This window comes from Excalfactoria chinensis, chromosome 2 (assembly GCF_039878825.1).
Source record: "Excalfactoria chinensis isolate bCotChi1 chromosome 2, bCotChi1.hap2, whole genome shotgun sequence".
In the NCBI taxonomy this organism is placed as follows: domain Eukaryota; kingdom Metazoa; phylum Chordata; class Aves; order Galliformes; family Phasianidae; genus Excalfactoria; species Excalfactoria chinensis.
In genome coordinates this window covers 111,577,732-111,605,602 of record NC_092826.1, presented here as the reverse complement: position 1 = coordinate 111,605,602, position 27,871 = coordinate 111,577,732, and the positions used below count along the sequence as shown (strand labels likewise).

Genomic DNA, 27,871 nt, shown 5'->3' with positions numbered 1-27,871 from the left:
GCCAGGAAACAATGTTTGAAGGTATTCTGTACATATGCATCCCTGGAAACTTAATGGGCTATCTTTGTCTTAGTTTGAGAGGTCGGCTGTAGAGCAGGAGTAACTAACCTTCAGAGTTGAAGAAGACCTTGAAATCTGTACATAGTAGAGATGGCCTGAATCAAAATTTTACCTGTTGGAAGTTTTCACAGCGATGAATAAAAGCAAGCTGAATACAGATTTTTGAACTTACAACATTTGTTTTATTGTTTTATTGAACTTGCATTGGTACTGGCTGCTCCGTTTATTGCAGTACCAAGGTGTGCCTCAGTCAAAATAGATATATTGGTAGGTACAGGAGCAAAACCTTTTTGGAAGCATCCTTTCATTGAGTGGTACAGTGGGTGGAGTTCTCAGAGTTAATTTTTTCTATGACACCACTTTTTTTTCTTTTTTTTTCTTTTTTCTTTTTTTTTTTTTTTTTTTCCCATTAGACTCCTAATATAGAAGGCTCATGAGCAACAACTCTGAATCATGAAGTGTGCCTTCGAGTGACAACAGTCTCATGTTTTGGGATATTACTGGTGTTTCATTTTAGCTGCCAGTATACTGATGGCCAGTGATGCTGTAAGATGTCACAGCAGTTCCCATTTGGTCTCCGGCAGTGGCTGCAAAAGATTGTCTTGTATGGAAATTAACCACTAAAGAGTGTTGAAGATGTATGGAAATAGGGAGCAGAGTAAGGTCATTACATCATTGAAATTTATCTTTGTATCTTGATTTCATTTTTTTGGTTTGTTGTTTTTTTCACCTTTGAGCCTTTGACTTTTCCCAATATCATATGGCATATATATCTATTCTACAGGGGACCATATCGACAGAAAATATCTCAGCCTCTTCTCAGTATGGGTGAAGACTTGGCATTCATTTTGTCTTTCGGGTGACCAAAACTTAGAATTTTTGCCTATCCTATTTAACATGAAGATGAGCAAATGCTAAAATGTCCTTCAGTTTAACTGATGGTCTCCTCATTATAAAACTGAAGATTCTTAGGGAGTTTTAGAGAGGTTTGTAATGCATTTCCTCTTGGATGAAAGCCAGAGGATTCCAGCATGGTTGTTCTGGCACAGTTTATCTGATTTATAAAGCAGGTGTCTACATGTGTGTAATAAATCTAGTTCTGCTGATAAATTTAAACAGATCATTTAAAACCATGCCAACAAAACAAAATATAAGTAACATTTATGTAATGTATCTAATGTACAGTAACTTCATAAAGTAATGGTTCCACTGTGTGTGAGGCTTTTCATATTTTCTGTTTGAGTTGTTCTTTATACAGATATTTGTATTTTTTTTATCACTCTTTTTCAGCTGAAATCTGCAAATCTCATTCACTTCTTACTCACAGTGATACCAAGAGCTTAAGCTAACCAGCTATTGTCCATAACCATTACGAGGAAACAGGGAGTGAATCATACACATTAAAAATAAATGTAGTAAACAGAAGTAATCAGAAGTGTTATAGTACTGAAGAGTCCCTTTTCCAGGTGGCATTCCAGTCTGCTCTTCAAGGTCAAGAAAGCTTTTTAAACCCATGTATATCACTTACATCAGACTATTGCTAGTTAAATTACTGAGGTCCATCATTGTCTCAGGTACTCTGGAAATCTTGGAGAAATGGTCTGGCCAGTTTACTGCAATGTATTTCATCATTAGCACTATGACATTTTTAATAAATTTTTACGAATTGTTGAAGTCTCCATCCTTATTTTAGGTTAAAGCTCCATCGGGTTGATTATCATGAAACTCATTTGGAATCCCAGGAGCAAGGTAGAGGATTTTTGCTGGATATTTTCTAAAGCTCATGAACAGCTGGAAAATGTTGGGCAAACGCTATAGAATCCATGATTACTGGTACTTAGTTAAAAAATTAGGCATTACTTGACAGCATTCATGTTGCATTTTCTAGTTAGCAGAAGTTCTAAGACCTGAGTGGTATTTGGTAGTTTGGACTTTGCTTGCTAAGCAGCTGAGGTGCTCCAGGGATTGCCTCCAGCATTGGGAAGAACTAGCAGCTGTGACCAAAAATGTCGAAGATGGCATAGGGAACCACCACAAAGCCCCAGATTCTCCAACCTTTTGAGATTTTCTTTAAAGGAAAATGTGCTGAAGTTGAAGATGAGTTGATTAGTATGTGTGCATGAGTATTTACTATAGCTGTATATCGATATATATATATAATATTGTTTTATCTAGTTATATCTATGTTTTATCTGTATGTTCATGACATATGCATGAGTGGATTGTTTAGGGGATGTGGCCTGTGCAATACATTAAATGGCAAGCCTGTCCCTCGTTTTAAATTCTAACACTCATGAAAGGCCATCTGGATGTGATCATACCAGTCCTTCTTCCTTCGTATGGGATATTTTACTTTGTGCACATGCCTTGAAAACGCATGTTTGCACTTGAGCACTCTTTACCACAGAATCACAGAATCATAGGGGTCAGAAGAGACCTCTGGCCATCGTCTAACCCAGCCCCCTGGTAAAGCAGGCTAAAGTAGGCACACAGGAAAGCATTGAGGCAGGTTTCGAATATCTCCAAAGAAGAAGATTTGACAACCCCTGTGGGCACCCTGTTTTCTGGTGCCATGTCACCCTCCAAGCAAAGGCATTTTTCCACATGTCCTTGGTACAAAGGAGTTTGAGATGACTACTGTGACCTGTCTTCCTCCTGATGGGGATAACCAGCCAGAACCTCAGCAAATTAACAGCCTTTTCATTTTATTTTCAAACTGCTTTAATTATCCTGAGTTTAGAAGTGTAAATTTCATGGAGTGTGTTTGAGATGACAGGTGGGAGTGCGGGGTTGTTCAGTGCATTGTCTAAAATAGACATGAATCCTTTTCTAACTGGGAAAGCCATTTCAAGTAAAGCACCTCTTTTATTTGTCCTGGTGCAGTGATGGTCTTTTATTTGTAGTTCTCTTAGCTGTGTGTTGTGAGGAGCCTGCAGACATACATTTGAACTTATAAAGAGCATTAGAATCAAAATATTGTGAGAATAATTTACGCATTGTGCTTAGGTCCAACTATAATTACATCTTGTGACCAAGAAGTGGAATTAAACATGATTTATGGTGCTTTTTCATGTGTTTTGGCTTTGCAGCAGTATTGGAGCTCTTACTGTGTATTGCAAATCTTTACTAGGTGAAAGGATGGCAGCGAGAAAATCACGATACTGATGACCATTCTGATAGAGTAGTGTGATAATCCATTCTAAATCAAATGACAGTGTACAATAAACAAACACCTACTATGAGATAAAATCCTGGGGTTGTCCACACTACCTATTCAGTAATACTGATCTTCCTCAGCTGTCATATGTGTAAATTTAAAATAATTGCACCTAAGTTGATGAAACTATATTGCAATTCTACAAAAACTCATCATAGCTGGTTACTGGAGACCTGAACATTTCCAGTTCACATATTGAAGGCACAGTATGTGGTCTCGCTATTACCAGGCATTAATATGAATGGTTAAGAAACAAAGATGAACAGAAAGCGTAGATAGTAATGAGTTACAAAATTGAACAGGAGGAGCAGAGAGAGTCAGGTTCTTGCATTATGAGCTGCGGGGATGCCAGTTTTGGAATATGACTGGGGGAGTGTGCTCAGAACAGGTTTTAGTTTGAAATAAAGGCTGGCATAGGGGTAAACTTTGTCTCATGGATCCACCCTTTACAACTGGTAACAAATGTAGTATGTTTAGACAAGCAGTTGTCACATTTTTTACGTGAGTTTCATTAGTGGGATGGTTTAGGCTGTTATGTAAAATTATGTGGAAAATGATGTACGAGTTTATGTTTGTTCTTATTTCATATGAAATATAAAACTGAGAATTATCAAGATATTACTCTATATACATATATATATTGCTGAATTAATGTTAAACCCTATGTATAGTACCAAGTTAAAGTGTAGAATAAGCATTCCCAATAATATTGTTTACCATTTCCATGCTCAGAAAACTGTTTTAATTTTCTGCCTCTCAGCCAATATATATACATATATTTGCCACTAAAGATGGCCAATTTGTAGTGCAGTCCAGTGTACTAATCCTTCTATCTGAGCTGTTCTGCTGAGTCTCTGCACAGTTATTGTGATGTCCTGTTGACATGGAGAAGGTGACACAGACTCTAGGTGTGTTGAATTCATTGCAGTAAAGCCCTGAGTTTATTGCAGTAAATCTGAGTGCTGCGCACAGAGGGCGCATGAGAACATATGTGCAGAAGGCAATGGATGATGTGCTTGTAAGTATCTTGGACTTTATTTGAAGAAAAATGTGGGGGCATTAAGCCTTGCAAATCAGAAACGAGTGGAATGAATGAACAATTGGAACACAGTTGAATTAATTGTTCCAACACTGGCTTTCAAGTGAAGAAGGATTTAAATCACCCTGCTTTTGATTTAGAATTGGAGGAGGTTTTAGGCACCGAAACTAAATAGAAACAGAGGATTGAAAGTTACCATCTGGTTCATGGAGAGCAGTCCTGTAGTTTCGGCAATATCCTGGGTCTGTCTTCTCTGTAGTAATCTGGTTAATACAAAAAGTAGTTTGTCACTATTTATTAATATGTTAATGCTTGCAGCAAATAGGGCAGACTGAAGTCAGGGAGGAGCAATGCAAGTATTTGAGTGCAAATGAGGTTTTCAGAGAAAGGTGTGCCAGCTTTTGTCACTGTAAAATAAATGCAGTATTAGCAAGACCCTTCACAGTCGCCTTGCCTTCGGTTTCATTTATTTATTTATTTACTTCGTTGGTTCCAGAAGGGAAAGAAACTAATTAAGTCCTTTAGAAATACACATGCAATATACTACAAATAAAACCTTGAGAGAATGCTATTTATGGCTGTAGTATCCATCTATCAACCTATACTGTTTTGTTTTGCGGCTAAGGACATAACATAGTTTTAATTCTCCATGTTCTTCAGGCATAAGTGGTTTGGGTGCTTTCTGTGCCTTATCACAGTCTGGTGCTATGTTTATATGTATTTTGCCTCATAGATTTATCATCCTTCACGAGTTCTGGCTTGTCTCAATAGCTTGCTATCCCAAGTCATTCAGTCTGTGTTACAGTCCTGCAGACACCAAGTCCTGACAACTACCTGTCCTGTGTGATCGTCTGTGCTTTTATTCCCTTACGGAAAATGTAATTAGAGAACAATGATTTAGCTCTTGGGTTGACATAATCTTCAAACTTAATGCAATATTATTCTCTTCTAATCTGCTGCTGTCATCTTACCCAAATATTATACATACCTCTTATTTCTCTCCAGTTCACCTGCCAGCTCTCTCCAAGGTAGAATATTGTCTCCATTAGCCATATAAAAACTTTGTCTCAGAGGGGAAAAGAAGAGTTATTTCCCTTTGTCAACCTACTGTGGGAATTTGGAGAAGCAGAATGTAATTAATTATTGAGCTTGAATTCTGGCCAAGGCAGTATTAGACTCGGAGTTGCAGTTTATGAATTTCTTTCATCCCTGTAATGATAGGAGGAGCAGAGGGGAGACAGGAGGGTGGGATTTTGTGCTGGAGGAGCGTTTGGGCTCGCTCTGTGGCAGCATGTTTTGGTTGTTACCATGTACTGCTTGAAAGAGCATGAAAGGGCTTCAGTGCATGCCCTCTGCCTTTCAATTCACCATTTCCAATTCACTTGGTGCTTTGTGTTGCTTTTCTGAGGCAATTCCTTTCACTTTATGCGTATCAACACATTTTTTGTCATAATTTGTTGATGGTCACTTCTGGGCCAGATCTAGCAAGTCTCTAATAGAGCGTTTAGCAGCTGGATCAGGTATGATTCAAATAGTAGCAGTACAATCGATTTTCTGTTTTTACTTGATTCCCCTGCTAGCTCTAGAGCTAATTTTCATAGAGAAGAAACAGATGTCAGTGACAAGCATTAGGACTGAATGCAGCCAGAACTGAGAGTGAGAAAAAGCTCTGTACCACTGGAGCACTCCGCTGCCCCATTACAGGGAGCATGCGCCATGTTGGGCAGCACTCTCTGGAGCAAATTTATGTACTGGAGAAACAAGGCTGGGGAACAGGGAATCTGTGTTGGACAAATATATCACTTTGGGTGCTACACAAATGAAGTTATTGTTGTGTTCCTTTTCACCACCAAAATACTTAAAATGCTGTCTACTTATATGAAAGTCAAGCAGGAAAACAACATAGGAAGATTATTCACGGGCCTTACTTTTCTGAATCTCTTGTTTTTATATATTTGTCTTCTGAGATGCACAGAGTCTCAATATGCTTCTTCAGTACTTAGAAAAATAATAATTCGGAGAGAATTAGATTTGCTTTTCTTCTGTCTCTATGGAAATATTTGTGTTCTGCAAAGTCTGTAGCACTGTGCTGTGTAATGATTCTGCCATCCTTGTGAAACAAGATGTACTTTGTCCTTTTAAAATTGGATCTACTTAAGAGACGCTGCAATTATTCTGAAATTGCAACTCATCTTTCTCCTGAGAGGAGATGATTTTCTTTGTTGCAGGGAAGTTGGCATTAATAGGCATGTAATCAGTGACAACAGTATTGTCGTAATGGGCATGGAAGTTTATATCTGCCACAATAAATGATAACAGACAGGGTAGAAACAAAAGAGGGGTCTGGCTTCTCAGCTAGCATTCCCTTTCTTCGATCTTTAGACTGAGTTATTGTATAACCAGATAGTTGTGCAATGTGGTTTCCACTGCTTAAAGAGAAGAAATAAGTGACATAGAACACAAAATGAAGACAAAAGGGGCGGAAAAAAGAAATGCTACTATCAATGGCATTTTTTGAAAATTCATTCATTTCTGTGCATACTTCTGAGTATTATGTCTTGGTACCGTTTTGAGCCTACAATCACAGATGTTTCTCTGCCCTGTTTTGTCCTATTTTACTTCAGGACCATGGTTTAGGTACATGAGCACTGAACAACGAATGCCAGAGAGGTAAACAGTCAACCAACCCTTGCTATTCCTGTCTGCTATAACACAAAATTCACTGCAGGAATTGGTGAAAACTTTCAGAAGCCCTTCATTGCTGAGGCTGAGATCTCACCCTGCTCCTCTGCCAGAGGTCAGAGCTCAGGCCCACTGCATCCTGGCATTGCCTGCAATAGGCTGCAGCTCTCCAGCTAATCAAAACCTTTTCATTTTACCCACCTCTTCAGTGGATCCTTATCTTGGTTTTCTTTGTAAGTATACTCAGCACCTCTCACCAACTTTGTGGAGCTTTGAAGTAACACCAGGTTTTAACTGGCTTCAACTGGTCTGGCAAAAGATACCTCCCTGACCAAACAGCATTATTTTCCCTGTTTAAAACTCCTTGTTTGATATTGGGATTCTTGAAGGAGGGGCTACCAGATATTGTTTTCTCACTGTAAAACAGTGTCTTTTTTCCTGGCTTTTATCTTGGAAATCATTGAACAGTTTTGGCTGATGTCAGAAAAAAAATAAAATAAAATAGCCTGAGGCACAGATCCAACATGGAATGTTTCAGCCCAAACAATTAGTCTGGTGAAACTATAAGCAAGTGAAAATTGGATCTTATGGGAAGCATTGGATAGTCCTTGGTAATGGGCTGTATTACAGTTCCCATCTATGTGAACTGAATTTGAAAGAAAACCTTTTAATTATACATGCAAACAGCACACAACCTTATCCAATGGCTTCTGCTGAAATTCATATCACTTAATTCTGTAGTCCTCTTTTGCTCAAGAATCCCTCTGCCGTGATATGACTGCAGCTAATTGTACATTGTTAGATCTGTTAATTGGCTATCAACTGTTGGTTTGGGGTAAGTTTTATACTGGACAACTGGGGACCAAATCTCAGTGTCCTTTACAAATGTTACTTCTAGATGTAATAGAATAATTATAAAATGTTTGACCATCCTCAAAAATGTACAGTGAATTTGTCACGTAAAAAGTTGGTAATTGAAATGTTATGACGACACGGAAAGCTGTCTTGCAATTTATGTTTCAGGAAAATGATAGCTTATCGGAAAGCTTTCTGTCTTCATTCTTCTAATGGCATAATTTGGTTATTTCCATACTTTGCTGTTCTCAGCAGGAGGCAGAGGAAGGCTTTGGCTGAGTATTTTCTACCCTAGCTAAGAGTCTGTGCTGTGTTTTCATTACGTTTGCCTCACATAATCATTCACTGTTAATTTCAAAAAGTCCTTTTTCTTTTTTCTTTTTTCAGCTTAAACAATAAGCTGATCCAAAACAAAAAGGCATTTGTTGCCTTATGATATCTTCTTTTGCAAAGTACCATATGAACCTGGGTGTTAGCTGCAGCTTGAGCACAGATAACCCTCCTCCCAAGTGCCTTGCTCTGTCTGCTGCTGTGATGTACACCCATTCGTGGGGACTTTTCTCACAGTGTTATCAGTAGAGCTGGGTAATGTGGGTGATCTGATCAAACCCAGTAAATCATTGCCCAGCACTGAACAACTGGATCTGGGACTTGATTCCAGAAACCTGTCCTACTTGGTCCTCAGGTTGATATTGTGCTGTTTAAGGCACATAAGGGAAAGGATTAAAAGAATAAAAGTTAGCAGAGCATTTGGAGATTCATTGTCATTGCACAGCACATATGATCAAAGCCTGCTGGAAACCCTTTGTAAGGATGCACAGCTAGGATGGTAGTTTGTTGGAGACAGAACTTCTATATAGAGAGGAAAGGTGTGTCACTGGATTTCCTGATGGTTGTAATGAAAATGATGGGTACTTCTCTGGTTTTACTCACTGTCCTAGCACAGAATAGTAGCTTTGCCAAGGTTTTCTTTCCCCAATAGGCTTTCCAAGTGGGCAGAGCTCAGGATCATTCTGTCCCAGTAGGAAGACATTATGTCTTACATATGGTATGATGGGAAGTGATGGAAGGAAGAACAAGGAGGTGGTGGGGCAGGGAGAGAAGAAGAGAAAATGGGAGTCTTGCATCGTTCTGTGGGAACAAATGATCATGCAGTGGGGAAAAGCTGATACATGAATTGAGATTTGCATCACACGTGCCAGTTGTGGTCAGTTACCTCATGCATTTGCAGGTCTGGAGAGCACAAGTGGCTGAGGTTTGCTAGCAAAGAGTTGACTCTGGAGGAAAATGAAGGCTGGGGCTGCTTTTGGCAGAGAATTTTGCTCCTTGCAGAATCACTTAGAGACTTACAAAGGCCGTGAATCTTGCAGTCTTTATATTTGCAGGGCTTTAAAGGTAGATGGCAGATGGAAGAAGTTCATTCTCTGGTTATTTCATTCCATGGCTAAACCTGCTTTCTATTTGTGCCTGTGTGAGATCATTCATTTGTGTTCCAATACTGTGCTCTTTATTTTTTTCCATGACTCTCCTATTGCAGAGTCCCCAAAATCCATTATCAGACCTCTGATTCCATTTAGACACAGGAGGGTGGTGATATATGCTTCTGCTTGCAGCCAAATGGAGAAGGGCTATGATGCCCTGGACACAAGAGGCCACTCAATGATGAGGTCCGTGTCTCAGCAGATGTTGTCAGTAAGGTGTGGGGCTGTGTAGACATCTTGTCCTAATGAGAACTTCATACCTAGCTCAGTCCTTCCATGAAGGAAAAGGCATGCTGGCAATGGACCAGCACTTCCCAGCAGTATTACCTAGCCCTACACTGGATGTGCCAAGGCCTCGTAAATCTTATGCCTATTTTCAGCATAGTTTTGGGATGGCAGTGGTTGGTATTTTCAATTACAGTGGCTAGTTTTCAGGTTTCTTCAGTAGTTTTGTTTCTGTCATTCCTTGCTACAGAATTGCTATTATTACATACGTTATTAACTTGCTATTATTACATACATTACTTGTAATAAACTTCCTTGTTTATTTTCCCTGTTCTGCAGCAAGCTGCGGATCCCAATAGATGAAGCGTTTTCCCATCATTTCTGTACCCCTTCAGTTTTCAGATTAGCTGATGATGGAGGATGGAGGAAGAATAGCATAATAAAATTCTTTGGTTGCATCATTCTTAATTCTTAAAGAACGTTTATAAAAATTGATGTTGTTTCTCTTCAAGCTGCTGGGGGGCACAGATCTTTAGTCAATTAAATCCTTATTTGGGATTTATTTATTATTTCCCCAGCAAGACTTATTAAATGCCTTCACGCTGTTGCATGTGTCTGGTGTCATTTTACTAGCTAAAATAATTAGGTTTTGCATGTTTTTAGATCTATAGAAGGTAAGTAAAAACGAAAACCTTAAAAGTATTGTTCAGATTAAGAATTGAAAGTTAATATAATCTGAATGTGAGCCACATGAGTTTGAATTGTCTGACTCGTTTCCATCACACAATGGGAAAAATGATGAAAAAGCAGCATAAACGTGTTTGAAATACCTTTCAGATACCACGTCTAGCTGTTCTGGGTAAAGCTGAGTACTATCTAAAATTCTGTATTGCTTTTTACCATCCCTTCCATTATTACAAAGACAATCAAGATAAAACATGACCTGTGAGCATCCATTTTCTTTGCTTGCTAGAAAATGTGTTCTAGAGCAGGTGAACGTGACTGTTCTTACTGTAGTCCTAATTTTCATTTTGAATAGAGATACTAATCTCACAGGCTGTATTTGATTTGTGTTTTTTTTTTAAAAAAAAAAAAAAAATCCCACAGAACTGACAAAGCAGACTTGTAGGATATCTATAATCTAAACAGGAATAAATTTGTCTAAAGATACTAGTTTCTTCAATAACAAGTCTTTCTTTTTTCTCAGTGCCACTGCTTTCTTCAGCTCCCCATTTTTCATCTCCATTGAAGGCCAGTATCCTAAGAAGAACTCCATTCCTTGCCCTGTGTGTCTGACCTCCCAACCGCAGCACTTGTTTACTTAGAGATAAATGTTTTCTGGAGAGGATCCAGCTGATAACTTACTTTTTCATTAGACCCCTTTTTCCTATTAGTTATCTCCTGATAGTTGATCTGTGGTGTTTGATAAAAGTAATTAAGTAATAAAAGCCTGTTTCTGAACTCCTCCCTCTAATTTTGGCATGGCAGAATGTACTTCTTGGCACCTTGCTCTTTCCTTATAAAGACAGCCTTCAGTTGACAAACAACGCTAATCCAAAAGAAAACAAGCCAGTTCACGCATCCTCTCTTGATATATCCCTTTGCCAGAACAAAGTAGTTCCTCACAAATTATTTGTACCAAAGATAGTGACATAAGCCTGGCTCTGTTTTATAGTTTTGCAAATGTTTGCAGAGCATCTCAAGAGGCCAGACTAAAAATACTCAATGAAACCATTCAGCATTCTACTAAGAGCATTTTGTTTCCTAGGACTTTCCTCCCTTCAGAAAACACCCTCCCACTGCTGCATTAGGTTTGTTAGAAGGTGATGCAGCTGTAACATAGTTGCATCACACTTTACAGCTTACATAGAAATTTAGCCTGATGTTCATTTTTCCTTTTTAGGATGAGGAAATGTATTTTTTAAAAAGAATTATCAGTGGAAAGAAAGTTGATTTTAAGCTTCAAGTTGAAATACACCCCTCCAAGGAGAAAGAGCCTCATCAGGTTATCCTAAATAAATGTTTTGAGTTTAAAGGCCCAAGGTGTCACTATATATGCAGCATTTCAAGGACAGAAACTGTGGTGGCGCAGTGGTAGAATTGCTGCTTGCAACACCGGTGGCCCAGGGTTAGAATCCCCCCTGTGGCGCAGGGGGTAGAAGTGCCGCTTTGCTACACAGAAGGCTCGAAACCCGGGAGTTGGACTCGATGATCTCTAAGGTCCCTTCCAACTCGCACGATACTGTGATACTGTGTGATACTGTGAGATAGCAAAGAATTGCCAATGACTTCTGGTAGACCCTAGCATAGTAGAAACTACCTGAAGATTCTGGTCATATTTTGTCCTTGATTGCTGCAGGTGTGTACTCCAGGAAGAGGACAAACTCAAAAGCTTGTGTAGTTATGAAAGTATCATTGTTTGTCTCGTGATTCTCACATCATAGATACCTGCGGCCCTGTGGGGACAGCTGAATTGAACTCGTATCTTAACTCTTAATTCTGTCACAACATCCATTAAAAAAAATGCATCCATGACAGTGAGTAGGCTAACAGAAGGATCTCATCAGAATCTGGCCTGTGTTTTACACAGTCCTCTCTCTCAAACAGATAGAAATCACTCTTCTGTTATTCACTGTTAAATGCGACCAGCACTTCAATCGGATCTGACAAAAAGTTTTGATATTGGAGTACTGCATCATTGGGGAAGTAACAGCCCTAAAATAGCAGCACATTAAAATTTAAAGTCAGTGGTATGGTAACCTCAGTCAGTACCAAGGTATGTATATAAGTGATTCATATAATAAATAAATGATGAGAGGGACAGTGAGATGCAGTTGCAGTTATAAGAAGGGTCTGTTTTCAAATGAAAGAAGAATTGAAATATGTGCTTTTGTTTGTCCTAATTGGATGTGGAAAAAGTTTTGACTTGCTTTCTGTTCCTGGACATTATTTGTATCCTCTCTAGATGTCTTTGCATTCAGTTTTGACTTGGGGGCATTCAGCTTACATACCTGAAATGGCACTCACGCTCTGGGCTGCTGCTTTTCCTATCAGGAGCACACCTGAGCTGGTGCAGTTTCTAGCCTACTGTAATAAATAAGCTAAAACTGATGGCTGTTTTGATGAATACGCTTTGTGTATTCAAGCAGATTTGATTCTGCATTTCCAGCATTAAACACAGAAACTTCCTAAGTAAATACCTGTTACCACCACTAGTTATAGGCATGGACTGGCTCACTTTTGCATCAAATCTGATCATTACCTTCTACTGAGAAGCAGCTGTGGAAACCTGAAGGACCAAGCATGTTTACCCTGTGTGCCTGCATTTAACATACTATTTATTTTAACGTCAGGTAGTTTCTCAGCCCTCCAAGCTGAACCTCAAGCTGTGAAACGGCCCCAGAAAAGCCATGCACAGATTGTTGCAGTGCTGAGTGGTGCACCATGAGTTATATTGGAGCGTAGTGTGGTCGGTCTTTTCCTATGGACAAGTTCTCCTGGATTATAGTTGTGCTCAGAGGTAGTGCTGAGTGTCGCTTTCTTCATAGTCTTGTACATCATGTAAGGTCCATAGGTACTACCCCTGTACAGGATGAAGAGTGCAGAACTTTGGGTGTTAGCAGTGAACATGGACAGCTGTGTCCAGATTAGCGAGCAGCCTTGAACCTTCTATGAATTCATAAGAAATCCTTATGCTGTGTATATAGTTGTGGAGACTCTGCAGGGATTTTTTTCTGCAATAAGGATTGTTGTTATGCCATTAGATTCTTGTAAGATTTGACTACGTTGTGTCTAGTTAACACAATTACTGCAGTTTGTTTTTTTTCCTGAATGAGAAAAGCCAAGAAATGCATAGATTTTATGGGGAAAACCTTATTTCACTGTTGCCCTAGTGTGAGCTTTGCTGACAGTCGCAATGATTTTGTCCAATGCTGAAATTAGTCTTTTCAGATGTATGCCATGCCAGAGTTGCATGGAATACAAATAAGAGCATACTACTTGCAAGGAAAGATGAGAATTGGCAGGAAAATATACCGTATCAAGGTGTGAGTAAGATGTAGTAGTAACCTTCTTTGCAAAACTTAAGATAGACAGGAAAAAACAATAAAAGGTGAATAATAGCTAGTATTAGTAAGCAGTATTTATCTTCAGAGGACCGTAAAGAGTTGTATCCATTTGAAGGGGGCATGGCCAGGCTTGGTTCACGGATGCTGTGGCTGAAGCAAAATAGTAACTGTCCATAGCAGTGCCAAAATGAGATCTGACTGAGATGTTCGTGCTCTCCAGTTCCCCAACTGTCACGGCAGACTGACACCAAAATGTCAGAAGGTCTACGAGTTCTTCTTGACTTCGAACTCATTTAGCAACTTTGGTTGCCTGAAACAGACATCATTTGTACCACAGATGCATAAAAATAATTGTATAATGTCTGCTTCCAAATATGTTATATTTTTAGAAACTGCAGATTTTTCCCCTGTTCTTAACCATTTCCTGTGGTTTTATTCTGAAGTGTGTTGCATGAAGAAGGCTATTTGTGTGATTTAGGTATGAGAATAGAAATTGTACATCTTGAGCTTACGGATGCAAGTCTGGATGATGATCAGCCCTTTAAGTACTGTGATGAAATGCATATCCTCATCTTCAAAGAAATATTTGTCTCATTAGAAACGTGGAAGATGCACGTGAAGTGCTGAAGTTTGAAAAAGCACTGTGGCATCTGTTAAGGAAAGGATCTGTAATAGGGATTTCAAATCAGCGAGAATGGAGGAACAGCATTCACCCGTGGCAGACTGTGGGTGAATCAAGCTAAATGGGATCAAGACAGGCTGGAAAGACTGTTATGAATTGAAGTTAATTGAAAGCAATTAAGTGTGTGTAGACAAGATCTACGTAGGCCATTTGGGCTGAAGGGTTTTATGTGAGTAAAGGGTGCAGGATTAGGCCTATTGTTTGTAGATTTACCTGGTGCTTTAAACTCTGTGGATGAATGGTGTTACACAAATGTTAGTCATAATTATTATTTAATTATGACCACATGTTTACTTTGAACGTAGTCCTACGCTTAATGTGTAGGGAAGCCAGGATAATACTGCAGCTTCAGCATGTGAAATCCTGCTTGCCAAGCAGCATTCTGCTCGGGGCTGCTCCTTTCATAGGATGATAAGGGCTCCCCAGACCGTGAAGCTGTGCTGGTTTTGGTATGTAAAGGGCAAGCAGCCTTAATGCAGGTACCTTCAGCTAGAACATTTTGAAACTGATATATCTGAGATAGTATTAATGTTTATAACTTAGGCATTTTATTAAATGTGTGATTTGTGTATTGCTTCAAGATATCTGAGAAGCCAGGATTTCATTCTGGTTGCACTAAAAGCGCAGAAAGCACGTTTCATAGTATGATTCATGAGATCAGCAGTGCTACAGTATTTCTATAATTCATATGTGGCTACTTACATTTGCATTTGAATCTTTAAAATGTTATAAAATTTTAGGTTCTTTAAACTTTAATCTATTTCTTTTTGCACTCCTAACCAGAATGAAGCTATTCCTCCTTCAACTCTGTGCTTTGAGGTTTCCCTTTGCTCAGATCTTCCATTTCAGGTGCTGTGGAAAGTTTGAGATAAGTTTGTGGGTGGCTGAAGATATAAGTAGGGAAAAGAGCTTAGTGGCTTTTTTATTTTTTTTTTTCATTTCATTCTTCTTTTTAAGGAGCCTGATAAGTCACATTCTGAGGGACGTGCGCTGTGTCTTAGGTTGCAAGAGATGGAATTTTCTTCTATCCTTTTAACTAAGTTAGTGCTTCTTTAAGTGACTAAAGATAATGGAGAATTTTAGCTTCTCCCTTAGAATGCTTTTAGTGCTTTGAGATATCTTGTTCTCTCAGTGCATGTCATTTTAAAATGTTCATTGGTGCTACTGAGAGGGAAGAGGACCTCCTTTGAGTAGAGGCTTGGATGAAGAGCAGCCTGGTTGAGTCAAGAAGTACTGGACTTTCATTTAACCATTCAGTTCCTGAGTCTCTCATTTACTCAGCCCTTTATAGCAACTGCAGCCCCCATTTTTCTCTCGGGTCAAGGCACTTGCTGTATGCTTTGTTCCAGATAATCTCCCATAATATACTCACCCCTTGTTACACCAGCTTGTAGAAGACAACTTATGGGTCCTTTGGCCATGCCAGGCTTGAGTTGACTGAACGTTTACCATGTTCAGCTAAAACATGCACATGTCTTCTGTATTTCAAGCCTCCTGTACAGTGGTAGGAAGCATGGATTCAGGATTGTCCTGAATGCCTGTTTACTTTGTATGGAGATGTCTTGTCTAATACATTAAAAACATCGGAATACTCTAAATGATTAAGTGTGCCTTTACTAATGGAAAAGACATAATGGCTCCTGTAGGAGAGAAAAAACTTCTTTTTAAAATGAAAAGAAGTCCAAGGTGTTCAAAGTCTGCTTGAACTTTCTTTCACACAAAAAGACATTCTGTTCTAGGCGTCTGTTCCTACTTGAAAACAAAGTATTTTGTCAGAAGTAATTTACACTTTATTTGAAAAGATTTCTGAAAGGAAGTTTGGCTTTGAGAAACCATCTCACTCCTTCGGTTTATTATTTTGGTGCAGAAATGAAGGTAAAAATAATTTGTGAATGCAGTTTCCTTGTGAGGGCTTGAGTTTTCGCCCAAGGCTGAAGTGTTCCTTTGCCATCCCCTGTGTTTTTCCAGCTCTACCATATGACTGCCTGTTTGAATATTAGTGTGTCAACAGCTCCGGGTGTTTTCACTTGATACAGCTGAGCAAAAGTTTTGACATTCAGCTGAAATGTTTGAGGAGCCATTAGCAGCAAAATTTTGCTTCTTAAGTAAATCTCATCTTGGTGCTTGAAATCTAAATGGATTAATATTTTTAATGTCTTGTTTACAATGCTGCCTATGAAAGCCTGTATTTGTCTACTTGCCAGCCTTCCTTCTTGGCCGGGAACTGCTCTGGCTTGAATCTCCACGCTGGGCTCCCATCCATTTTCCTTGAGTCTCTCTGGTTCCCTCCCTTTTCCTCAGGGGTTCGCTGGAAGATTGTCAGAAGGGCTTTAATTTCTTGAGCAAGTCAGCTTTTTTTGACTCCTGAATATTTCTGCCCCAGCCCTGAATTTCAGAGTTTGCCAACCAACCACAGGCAGCTTGCTGCCGTGTCACTACAAAAAACACCTCTTTTCTCAGGTTTTGATGGAAACAAACCTAAAACAAGCCAGTGTTAGCTTATCCAGTGGACAGGAAAAAATGAATGAGGAAAAGAGGCTTGCAGTACATGCGCACGTTGACAAGGTGCTTAGCAGGAGAAAAGATGAGCTAGTAGAGGGCTTGCATTGTTGATTATATATATTAAAGCATAGTATATTACTTTGCAAGAAGAGCCATGCTAGCTGTCCATACAAAAAATAGCAACACAGCAGTGACCACTAGATATTGTTGCTGTATCAGCAGATTCTCGGGAGGATAGAGCAGTGCCTTCAGAAGAGCAGTTCCCTTGTGTTGAGAGGAAAGGTAACATAGGTGTAATTGTTGAGAGTCTTCAGTGGTCAGCAGGCTCCTAAGGGAGCATCAGGAGGCTCCTCAGCCCCAGTATAAGGTGAAGTGCTAAAGCAACAAGAAAGTTACTCGAAATAAGAAAGTAGGAGGTACAGACTACATTACAGTGAAATTATGCAGGTGTAGGTATGGTGAACCCTCACTTGTGAGCCTGCCAGCAAATCCTCACTAGTGGTTATTTTGATATGCGATACTCTGATGCTAATCTAAGAAGTTGAATGCAAAACCAGAGAAACCTCAGAAACAACAACAACCTCCGCTGAGCGAAGGGTGCCTGGCAGCACCGGCTGCCTCCTTGGGAGCGCGAACTCACGTGGCAGCAGAACTCAAGGTTTGTGTGACGGGATGGCTGGGCCTTCACTCAGTCCCTGCCACTGAGTGTGAGGAAAGGAAGATAAGCTGTGTTGCCACTGCAGTGCTGAGACCTGTAATCGACATCTCCCCCTGCGGTGAGAAAATTCTGCTACGGACAAGGGACAGCCTCGCCCCAGCAGTGAGTGAGTGTGTACTCCATCCCTGGAGGTGCTCAAGGCCAGGTTGGATGGGGCCATGGGCAGCATGATCTGGTGGGTAGCAGCATTGCCCATGGCAAGGGGCTGGAACTGGGTGGACTTTAAGTTCCCTTCTAACTTAAGCCATTCTGTGATTCTCTACAGAAGTCTAAATAGCAGGGATAAGGGAAAAGGAAAATTGGATGTAATATGAAAAAGCCAACCATTTGTCTATAAATTATTGATCATTTTTTCAGCTCTGCAGAAATTATTTGGAGTCGGGGATTCTCTAGTATTTAAAGAAAAAAAAAAAAAAAAAGAAGCCTCTTTTCCAGACATGAGAATTGTGAGATTAGTACATGAACGCAAGTGTGTGAGTCAGGAAACATGCCAGCCGAGATGGCTGCGTGAGCACGCCTGTAGGTAAACAGAAATAAAGTTAATTGGCAGTTTTCTTCTATAGCATGGGTAGCCATGGTCCTCTGCAGAGGAAGAAATTTTCTTTTCCCATTATCCTTCAGCGTTCTCTTGGCGGGATTGTCTCAAGGGAAGTGAGTGAGTCAGAAAATATGCCAAGTTCATGTCACGGCTGTTTCGGCATTTCTTTCTCTCGCTGGCCTCCAGGAGCTTTATTGGCAAGTTTTTTTAAAGGAAATGTTGGCTCAGGAAGGCCTTATTGTTTATGTCATGAAAGTCTCTTGGCATCTTCTGCCTTGTTATTTTCTGCCTTAAATGGGGAAATTAGGAGTGAGGGGGACTGAGAAAGGCCAATACCAGAGAAAAAGCATATTGGCTTCAGACTGTCGAGGGGTCCTACAAAAGTCTTGCTCCCTACGTGAGGATGCGTCTTGGTGAGTCCTCTCTGCTTTTTCTCCCTCACTCCTCTGCAGGCTCAGCAGCAGCCAATTGATCAGTTCCTAAACGTGCTCTTTGTGCTTTTCAAGATACAGCATTCAGAAAGCTTGTTGGAAGGCAGCAGTTCTCTTGTGGGCTCGCTTCTGCCAGAGCCAAGAGCCAGCCAGGCAGGGAAAGGCAAAGCCCATGCTGAGCTGGGTTCACGCAGCTGCTGCCTTCCTGCATGGGGCAGAGCTCTGCCATGGGATGAGTAGGGCAGGCCCTTAAACCCTCCTCGGTTCCTTGGGATGTTTGCCTATAGCACCTAACATGATGTAGACTGGGAGAAATGTGACTTCTGTGGAACAGATGCGGTGGGTACGGACAGGAACAATAGTGAGATGCTGACACGCACAGAAATGCTGCTTGTTGAGCATCCAGGCAGAAAGCAAAATTGTTCGTTTGAATGTACACACATTCTTAAAAAACAACAAAAACCTCCCACCGTATTCGTATGCACTTTAGGCAATTTTGGCATAACATAAAAGCCCACACTTAAAAAAGAAAAATGTCCACTGCAGCAATAAAAGTTACTGTAACCTATTGCCCTCAAATTAGGTGAGAGTAGTAAAGGATGTGATGAGAGAATTAAAAATTGATGTTTCAAAGAATGGAACAAAACTTAATATGCTGTGATTTGGAGAGGGAAAAGTTAACTCCCTATTTGTGCTTTGCCCTGGCAGGGCTAAACCATGTTCATTTTTATCTCTATTGCCTCTCTGATATTTATGTGTGAAAACTCAGGGATTTAGAATGAAAAGTTCTTTCAAGTTAACACAGCAAAGATATTCCTTGATGTACAGAAAGAGGAAAACTCTTATTTCTTCTCCTTTGCTGTGTTGTTGTTTTTTTAACAGCAGCGGCAAAAAAATAAAGGCAAATTCTTGTTTTTGTGAGCTGACTGTGGACAAACTGACATCTAAGCCACCCTTCTTTGTACCCAGTTAAACACAGGATTGTCTGCTGTGGGATTAAATATCTATTTCAAGACTGCAGTGCAGTTTTTGTGTTGCCTCTTCAAACACTTACTATTTGTTGGTACATAATATGTCTTTCTGTTGTGGTGTCTTACTTACATTTTGGTGATGCTTCTTTGGAATGCTCTTTTTTCAAAAGAAAGAGCAGTGATTAATTCTGGCTCATGAAAACTGCATTGTTCATTTTTCATCTCTTTCATGTGTTTTCATTCATTCTCTTACCTATTTATGGGTTTTGCAAGATTCTGGAGTGAATGATTGTTCAAGTCGTGGAAGCTTTTCCCTCTGCTGCTACCCTTCCAGGTTTCTGCTTTGATTTGTTGGGATATTGCCTTGGCTTTCTTTGAAAACATATATAATATTAAGGAAGGCTATTTTGCAGTAGAAGTTGTGTGTAGCACATGTTTCTAGACCCGAATTTTCTTAGAGATTGTTCTTTTTATCAGATTTGGGATGTTTGAGAAAAAGTAACAGACAGCCAGCATTAGAACACGGGGAACAACTGGCTTTTCCTTGGGAAACAGCTTTGGCTCCTACTTCCTTACTTTCAAGTGTTTTTTGCTACCTTGATCTATAGAAATTATTTTGCAAAATTGTAACAATGGAAATCAGTAGGGGAAAAATTACCCTTGTAAGTAAGCAGTAGCTGATTTGTATTAGTTTGGTCAAACATTGAACTGTAACCTTGTAATCACTTTTTAAAAGACATTCTAGTTGTACGTGGTATGTTACAACTGAACTATTTTCAGTATGTTGCAATTATTGTCTAGACTAACGTAAGCTTTTTCTGTTTTTCCCTGTGTAGGCATATATGTGTGTCTATGAATATATTTGAATACTTAGAAGCGTCTCAAAGATAAATACAGTAATGTTCGTTGGGATATCACTATGTACTTTGTTTCTATAAGGGATCATGCATTTATCTGCTCTAGCTGATAGAAACCTCTGTACTATGTTTCTTACATCTCATGTCATAACATGAGGAAAACCAAGCCATAAAACAGGGTGTGAGTAACTGTGCTTTGGCTTTTGTCTACTATCCTCTTTACCAGCCAGCCAAAATTCTTTAGACATTACAGTTAAAACGCAATATTAAATCATCAGCCTATACCTTCAGCCCCAGTGTCATGCAATATGGCAGTACAGCTTCAATACTGTGAAGGAGCACAAAGTGCAGCATCTTAGCTCTGGTAGCTGAACTAGCTAGGAGCCCTGGGTTGAAATTTTGAATGGAAAAATACCATTCACTGAATGAAAGGTTCAATTCAAAGCTTCTCCAGTGAGATAAGTCTGTGCTAGACTCAGGGACAGAGTTCCGTAATGCCTTGTTTTCTGAAGACATTCAGTTTTCCTTCCCGTCCCCCAAAGGTTTGAAGTCATCCATCAGCTTGGAAGCTTCATTTTGGGCAGCTCTGCTTGAGGCTCATTGACTTCCTTCCCCATGAACTCCAAGAAGGCTCTCTTTACCACAGTGAAGACTTTCTCCTCTTTCCCTTCCCCCATTAATTTCTACTTCACTGGAGAAAGAAGCATGTAAGAAGTGGATAGGAGAGATAATGCTCTTTAAAAAGTAAAAAGTCCATAATTCTTAACCATTTCTTCTCTCTCAGCCAATTGAGTCTTGGTTCTGCAATAGAGAAAAAGATTTGAGGGGAAAAAATGGGATCCACTTATCTGTTTTGGTTTCCAAAAGCTTTCAGTAAGTTTCTTTAAGGCTCATACAGAAGTAAAGCTGCCGTGCAATGAAAGGGAAGCTCCTGTTGCAAATTTTCAGCAGGTTATACATTAGGAAGCAAAGGGGAGTAAGTGGTCAAGGTTTACAATTGGGGGAAGTTACCCATGAAGCCCTGCCGGCATCTGTCCAAGAGTCTGTGTTATTTGGCTTATGGAAGAAGGTCAGATTGGAGGAGTAATACCTTCCAACAGCCCTAGCATCAGCCAGGAAGGTCTGTTGCAAAGGGATTTGACAGTGTGACTGTGTACTGAGATGGCAAAGGAAACTCAGTGAAAGTAAATAAGGTTTTTACACAGAGAAGAGTTAGGGTCGTGGCCGGTGAGCTAGCAGTCAGGGAAAGGTGCTAGTGTTTAACAAATGATTTTATAAAAGTAACAGCTGAGTGCCTATCAAAGGTCATAAACAAGCGCTGGAAATTTTTAGGAAGGGAGTAAAGGAAAGTGCCAGATTCTCTGTATTTCTGTCCACATATGACTGCATTCATTGATGGGATCTTTGTCCTTTTTGACCTATGGGAATTTTGTCTGTAACATCAGGGCACATGCAACACCTTTCAGTAAAGCACCCCCTGTAAAAGGGGCGTTGGAGAACACAGCATATTCAAAGCATAGATGAACCTTGCTGTAGCATGATTTAGAACTCCTGTAATACTGAAGAGTGGATTTGGATTTGGATAGACTCTGCATCTTATTCTGTTTTTTCTGATATGAATGTTTGTCAGTATTGCTACATTTTGAAGGAAGATCTGGCAGTTAATTTTTCTGGTGAGTAACAAAGCAAAATATGAAAAAGATATCTAATAAATAAAGCCTTATCTATATGAAGTCTCATACAGATGGGATTACAGGAATTATGGATACAAATAACTTCATGCAAAGCAGAAGCCATCCTTAGTAAATAAGGATAGTTTAGCTGGCTACAGTTGTATGTACTTTGCTGTAGCATGTCTTCCATTAAGTTTTATTCCAGGATGTGGTAGTCTCAAAGGGCTTCTTGAACGGGGGTATTCAGATGTCTGTGCATACAGCTATTATACTGATCAAATCCTGTATTTATTCCTTTCACTGAGGGGTAGTATAACCCAGCGGAACTTGTGCCTGTAGGTGTTAAGCACCGAGATGTAACAAATTACTTTGCCAGAGGTACTTCTCAGATACAACAGTTGTTACATATCCTGTGTGTATCTCAGTTGTTCTGGTTTCAAACCTGTACATTAAGTTGGGCATTCATACTGTGCTTAATGATTTTCCTCCTTTCCCTCCCCACTCATCTGAAGGATACACTTTGCTCATCATTTTGGTGCTTTTCCTGGAAAAAGTGGTGCAGAGATAGCTACTGCATAAATAGATTGTGCGTAATGAAAGAAAGTGTTATTTTTGCATTACTTAATTTCTCTTCTTTTTTCCCCTGACATTTTGAATCAAGCCTTAGTCTGTAGAACAAACTCAAAATATCAGAGGTAAAACAAAAAGATTAACTTTGTCTTCAGGATTTAGTTTCATTAAGTTTATTGGGCATTACGCAGAGCAGATCCGTTTTTAGCATACGGCATTTGCATGCTGACCTTTTACAGCACTGTGAATGAGAACTGTGGCTGTGATGTGTTGGTTATTCCCATAAAGTAACATTTAGGACTTCACTTAAATATATTCTTTCTTGAATAATGATATCTAATCCATTATTAGAATAAAAATGTGTCATTTGCTTTCTAGGTAGCTGGAAAAAAAAAGATCCAAAGCTAGGTCCTACTTTCAGAAATTGTCACTGAATTTCTCTTTCTGCCTTCAGTAGCCTTCACTAAATGCAGAACTGCTAAAAGTCTTGACTATCTACTACAGTGTGGATCTAGGCACCAAGTCTAAAATGGAGGAATGTGTAAGTTGGTGCGTGTGCACGTATTGACTAAGGAGTGCAATCAGAAATGTCAATAAATACATGAGACAGAGCTACTCCAGAGGTACTATATAAAGGGACACTTCTTTTTTCAGAGTAATCTCAGCGTGGTTTGATTTGAACTGAAGGAAACGGGCTTACTCCAGAGGAAAGTATCCAGTATGATTAATGTATAGGTTGCTTTCAGTAATAGCTGGAAGACATGCACATTGTGATGCTTCCCTGCTGATGTCCTGGCTGGAGAACCAGGGAGAAGTAGGAGTGGCTAGATGATAGCAGCAAGAAATATTGAAGGCTTAGGAAAGTGGAGTTCTGGGTAAAGAGTTAGAGAAGTACAGCTGTTGTTCCTCAGAAAGCGTGTTCGAAAGACTGTCATATTTTTTCTCTAGAAATGCATAATAATTAGCTGTGAAGGAGGGAGAAGGCCAGCACTGTTCATAAATATAGCAGAACACCAAGAGCTGATTTTGCAGCAGGAAAACTCCATATTGGGGGGAAAGGCTGAAGAAAGAACTGAAGAAAGAGATGAGCAATAGAAGAAATTGCTTAGGGTAAGTGTGGAGTTTGATGCTAACATAAATGGCACTGGATTTACAGGAGACATCCACCAAGAAGCAAATCTCCTTTAGTCCCGTGCAGTGAAGTGTGTGATTTGTCTCATGTAAGACATTTGCTGTAGTCTTGATAGGTAACCTGTACTTTATATAAAGCCTTGTCAGGTGAAAACCTTTTTTAAATCATTTCTGTCCTCCACTACTTCGCCCGCCCCCAGAACCACTTACTGCAAACCCTGCTCATGAATTAGTTGCAGTGGTACCCAGCCCACTGTTACATCCATATGGCCAGGTGAAGGAGATCTGCTGCTGGATGTTAGCTGATGTCTGCATTGAGAACTTCAGGTTTGTTGGAATAGTGACAGCCTGCTGCAAATAAGTTCCTAATGGAAGACTTAAGGGTGTTTCATTGCTATACATAAATTGGGAAAATTGCACTCAGATTGTACTACTTCAGAGAGGAGATCCAGCGTTCAACTTTCTGCTGTGTTTCTTGGAAAGAGAAAGCAAACTTTCTGTCCTTCACGCTCGAATGTTCATTCTGAATGGCATTTGCTGTACTGCCTACCACGGCACCTTATGTAATTAGCGCTTTCTGCTTTGTTTCTCCTGAAGAAAACTGTTATAGTGGCAGATTTGGCATCTTTGCCACCAAAGAGATGGGGAAGACTTCTGCAGCTCCTGCAGCTGACCAGCTGAGACTGTCTGGTTGCCCACAGTTCCTAATAAGCAGCACATGACACAGCACAGAATATTGGCAAGATTAACTCAGATTTCCTTAACAGCAGGCTGACTTGTAATGGCAATGTAGAGAAAGATGGAGTGTGTTAGCACATTCTCAGGAGTGTGGCATTGTACTGAAATCCTTTGCAACTAGCTATAGAAGTATACAAAAAGTTAAGGCTCCTATTTGCAAGCCAGAGTTCGTGCAAGTGATGATGGACTGACCACTGCTGAAAGACTGAAGCCACAAAGGGGGAATCTGCTATTGCCTTTATTTTGGGCAAGTATTTACATTTAAGAAAGCAGACTGGAATGTTTCCCTCTAAAAATATTCCCAGTTCTCATGGCAGCATCCAAGAATATTTTTTCTTAGCTGGGATCCTTGATGGTACTTTTGTGACATCTTTGTCATTCTGTTTTTGTGTTGCTGGTTTTTTTCCCTGCTGTTGTCAAACAGAAATGTACTATTGCATGAAAGCGCTGAATGTGATACTAATGCTTTCTGATCAGTGGATTCCTCTAAAGTTTCCCTCCTTACTGGTGAACTTTGCTTTCTGCATACCGTTCCTTGGAAAGCTGATGGCACTCGCTATGGTTTCTGACTAAGAATTTGCTTATGCCAGATATTGATATGATTTTTTTGGTTTTGGTGATACAAACAGCTGTAAGGGAGTGTAGTCTTTTGGGTAATCTTTAAATGTCAAGGACATAGAGAAACTCGTTTGAGGTGAATCACAGATTGTAACCATTCAAATCATACTTTGGCAACTAAAATGTTTAAAAACACCCACTGATTTCTTTTTTATTATTATTTCCTGACTCTTACAGAAGACCAGGAAGATAAAATATTAAGAGTTTGTACACAGAAGGAATGAAACAACTCTTATCAAATAGGAATAAGCTGTATTCTACATTCTTTCAAGGAGGAGGCAGTAACTTTGGAGCTCAGAATGCTGAGTACAGTGCAAGAGTCCTTTATAGGTAGAAGAATGGAAACTCTGCTCTGTGGCACCTGTTCCTCAGAGTATGAATGAAAGTCGGTTTATGGCACTTAGACATAGATCTGGTCCAACTGCCCATAGGAGAAATACACTGGCAAGAATTGAAGCCAAGTCCCGCTTATTGGCTAGTGATTTTGAGTGGACTGCTCCTTCCATGTCTCAAGATTTGCATCCACAGCATTTCTTCTGGGACCAGCTAACTCAGGTCAGACCCGGTCTCCCAAAACCAGAAGGAAATGTCATGTGCACTGCAGGATGGAGGTAGCTCTGACGCTTCCCACCTGTAGTCCCTCATCTCCTCCCTGATGTGAGCTCTGGTTTTGCACCTCCTTAACAGATAGGTAGCATTGCCCAGGGCAAGGTCTCTCAGGATCCCAGCTGAAGCTGCTGTTCTCTTTATATATATTAAATATTCCCTACAACTGCATAGAGAAAAATGTCAGTCTTGTCTGGGAGAAATCTGTGCAGGATGGAGCAGAAATCAGCCTAGAGCCTTACATGAATTTTAAAAAACAGCAGGGAAAGTGTACTGAGAGAAACAAATATTCCCCTGCCTGAAGTAAGGGTTGATTCAGTCACTTTGTGAAAGCATATATTTATTCAGGAGTTGAATTACACAGTAATACAGATTTGTAAGAATATTTCAGAAATCAGCTATCCAATTCCAGAACAGTTTAGACTTGTAATTTATGCTTGTTCTTATCCATGTCAAGTTTCAGATGAAGGCCTTTGTCTCAGCGAGTGCATTTGAGACATGCTAGGAAGGGCTATGGAATTGCAAATGAATGCCTTGCTCCATCTTCTCCTGAGTGTAGGCAGCTTTTGGCTCCAGGCTGCTGCCTACCTTGCCTGCTGCCTTGAGCTTTCTGCTTTCCTGTGAAAGAATATAAACAGTGAGTAGAAGTTCTCTCAAGATAAAGGGGTCAGGCTGCTTGTCAGTTTGTGCTTTTGGCAGAGTCAGAGTATTCCAGTTGTGGATCTCAGTTTCTCATGGGCAGTCACACCAGCCATCATGTTAGTTTTTAAACTGGAGTCGGTACAACTTCTTCCCATCTCATTTTTTTAATTTCTAAAAGCTGTGGTTTCTAATGAGAAACAAAGATTATTCTACCTGTGTGTCAAAAGTTTTCCTCACAGTGCAGCAATGAAGAACTGCATATAGATCTTACTTTATTTAACTTGTGAGATGTTTGACATTGTGTGTACATTGATCTGCTTCCAAACTATTGACTTTTTCATTGATGCACAAGTCCCAGCAAATTAAGTTTTTTCCTTTGCAGTTCAGAATATTGTTACAAGTGAACTATGTATAAAATACTGCTCCTCATGACAGTGTGTTTAAAAAAGAAATGTATTGTATTGTTAAAATATTCTAGTGGGCTGCTAAACCTAAGGAAAATGCTGGCAACCGTGAACATCCGTTATCACAGATCCTTCTTAGGAGTGACTAGATTCTCCAGTATTGCATGGCTTTGTGCAGCTCTTTGCATCTGTAGCATTCATCATTGCCTGGCTCTGTTGGAAATGTAAATGTGATATGAATGCAGGAGGTGCTGTGCTGCTCAGTCACGGTCTCTGGGAAAATGGAATTGCTTTTTGTAAACACCCCATAGTGAGTAAGAGACCATCTATTTAGTGAAGTTCCCGGGTTTATATCCACACTTAATGTCTTGGTTTGGAGCCAATCAGATGTCATTCGGCAGGCTGGTCTCTGGATTTTATTAAGGCTTCTCCTTACTCAAATATCCCCTTTTCCTTCTTCTTATCTATCTTCAGTTGAGAGTTGTAGGACTCCCCTTTTATTTTGGAGGTTGTTGACTCTTGTAGACAAATGCATTTTCTTCTTGGTTATCTCACTTGGTCTTTGGAGTAAAAAACTCAGAAGCCTATCTGGCACTCAGCTGTATATTAAGCCATGGTTGTTTTTGCCAGTCAGCACTGGCGGCCAACATTTGGAATTGGTGGTGGGTTTTGTCTATCTCTGAGGATAGTACATTGTGCACTCTTCTAATTTGTGCAGTATGTAAAGACTAATATTTGTAAGGAAAAACGTATCTGCATGAAACCAGCTGGAAAAAGACCTAATTTAAAAAGTGCTAGTGGAAAAAACAGCATTTGAAAGGAAGAGACTTCTCTTTTTCACTCCCTATTACCACAAAACTATAATGCTTGAAATACAGGAATGCAGTTGTTTCATGCAGTGTTTTTGTGAAGAAATATGTGCAATTCAATTTCAGTCCTCGCTCTGCCACTTACATAATTTGTGGGCTCTAACTCCTTTGTGACCAGGCAAGCAGTAAAGTGGCTTTAAATGATTTTGACAGTGTATATATGTTGTGTAGGGTCATAGAAAAATAATCTTCCCCATCTAGCCAGTGAAATTATCCTGGCAAAGTTGCTAATATGTATGAAGCTATGCCAGTGTCAAAGTACCACTGTCTCTGTTGATTTAGCTGCAGCTATTTG

At 39.9% G+C, this 27,871-nt stretch overlaps 1 protein-coding gene across 8 annotated transcripts in view; it reads left to right on the top strand.

Moving 5' to 3' along the window:
• The window catches only part of THRB (thyroid hormone receptor beta), a 163,030-nt gene that overhangs the window by 67,521 nt on the left and 67,638 nt on the right, over window positions 1-27,871 (top strand). The window contains exon 1 of one of the 8 annotated variants that reach the window (XM_072328156.1): window positions 18,463-18,479. The exons of the other annotated variants lie outside the window; for them this stretch is intronic. The gene's annotated coding sequence lies outside the window, so the exon portion shown is untranslated. Of the gene's footprint in view, window positions 1-18,462; window positions 18,480-27,871 lie in introns of those variants that run through there. 8 annotated transcript variants of the gene reach the window in all.